This window comes from Microtus oregoni, unplaced genomic scaffold, assembly GCF_018167655.1.
Source record: "Microtus oregoni isolate MIOR12 unplaced genomic scaffold, Mior012 000019F_ref0000042, whole genome shotgun sequence".
NCBI lineage: Eukaryota > Metazoa > Chordata > Mammalia > Rodentia > Cricetidae > Microtus > Microtus oregoni.
This window is the reverse complement of record NW_024543078.1, coordinates 29,606,158-29,608,329: the sequence shown is the minus strand read 5'-3', so window position 1 is coordinate 29,608,329 and position 2,172 is coordinate 29,606,158.

Genomic DNA, 2,172 nt, shown 5'->3' with positions numbered 1-2,172 from the left:
CTGGCTCCTGTTTCATTCTGGAGTGTTCCTTTTAAGGAAAAGTGGATAAAGTCTGATGCTCTTGAGAGTCTCTCCCAGAGAGGGAGGAAAATACCTGCATCTAGAAACCTGCCTTCAAAGCAGCCCTCAGCCTGGTGCTCACCATATTTGCCCACAGGTTGCATCTGACATCAGTTTCTCAGTCTTGACCTTACTGAGAGTCACTATCCCTGAGACTTTGCCCAGAGTGGCATAGGGCCGGCACACTGACCCACAGAGCCAAGAGGAAAAGAGAAAGTGGGTAGAGCCAGAAGTGGGGAGCCAGGTCTTGCTTAATTAAGACAGCTGTGGAACATCTGTCGGTGCCAACGCACAGTGGTGTATCTGGGCAGCACTGTCCTCTCAGACTGTCATGGAAGTTGAGAGCGGTACCAGGGCTGTTCCTATGGAGTAGGAAACAACTCGGGGTCAGGGAAGAGGAACGGAAAGAGCAGGCAAAGAAAATGAAAATGACCCATGATGGAAGGAAAGCCAGTTGAGCAGGCATCCCCAGTTTTCATCTTCAAAAAAAAAAAAAAAAAAAAGAGACCGAATTACAAATCTGAGGAAGACCAAATGAGGAGCGCAGCTGAGGAAGGCCTCTGAGCCAGGTGGTAGGATGCTCCAGAGGATACCAGGTGCTAGGATACTCCAGAGGAAACCAGTTGCTAGGATGCTCCAGAGGATACCAGGTGCTAGGATGCTCCAGAGGATACCAGGTGCTAGGATGCTCCAGAGGATACCAGGTGCTAGGATGCTCCAGAAGATACCAGGTGCTAGGATGCTCCAGAGGATACCAGGTGCTAGGATGCTCCAGAGGATACCAGGTGCTAGGATGCTCCAGAGGATACCAGGTGCTAGGATGCTCCAGATGATACCAAGCAGAGAGTGTGTAGGGAGAGAGCATGTGGGCAGAGGTAGGCTCTGACCTCAGGAAGGCATCTAACAAAGATCAGGGCTTCAGCAACATGGTGCCAAATCTCAGCCGGTGCCAAGCTCTTGGCCAGATTGTCCAAAAAAGGAAGGAGAACCTTCCTGGATGTCTCCTGGCTTTTCCCACTTTCTGACAAGGCCAAGATCAGGAGCAAAGTGGACATCCTTGACCTCTGACCCTGTCTCCAATGACTACAGACCCTGCCTGTGTCTGGGGAGAGAGCTGCTTATATCAGGATGCTTCAAGCTCCACCTCAAAGAACAAGTCCGGTGGGTCCATGTAGAGCCATGAGCCCCTGGCCCATGCTCCCTTTAGCAGCAGACACTTGGCCAAGGACAGAGCAGATGGGCCCTGGAGACTCAGTGAGTCGGCACCAAGGGAAGCAGATGTGCCTACCATGGTCCCCAGACACAACCAGGAACCAGCCACAAGGGGAGGAAATTTGCATAATAGGGATAATTTGGTACCAAAACTGTCCCCTGAAGTAAACTGCATGGATCTCAGTATAGTTCACAAATTTCACTTCTTCTTTCCCATGTTTTCTCAGACTAACTAGATCTGAGGTAGAGTGTGTGACTTGTCCAAAGGTTTAGGGGTGTTGTTTCATCTTCACCATTGTCTCCCTTCATGAGTTGGTACCAAGCCTTTTCTCTCTCTACTCTGTCACTCCCTTGTGCCCAAGGTCAGCTTTTGACACTCCTGCAGAGGCCTCTCCCATGCATATGCCAAGTGAGGACAGCCTTGGGCACAACCATGTGATATTCCAGACTCACAAAGAACATTAATGGTCACTTGTCTCTTTGCTGGTATACTTGGCCAATGGGATCTCACTCTGCTGCTTCCCTAGAGCCTCCTTGAGCTTCCTCATCGACCTAATCCCTGTGGCTTTCTCTGTGCAGAGGGCGTGTGGTTTCAGGGCTCCCCACTTTCATTCCCCTTTCAGGCCCCCTCCTTTCATGGTAACACCCTTGTCCCCACCCACAGATGGGGTACAGCCTTTCTCTAGCCCTTCCAGGGACTCCCTGCTGCCCCCATAAGTTCCCATTTCTGCAAGCATCATGAGCTAATTTTTTAATATTCATTTTTATAACACCTCACAGGAAGGCGGTTGTGCATTTATAACCACTGATACTGTCACCAAATTTTGAGGTGACAAATACTCTAAAATAAAGCATTTATAGATCTGCACAGGTGCTAGCCAAAGGAAAGACTAGCCTGAG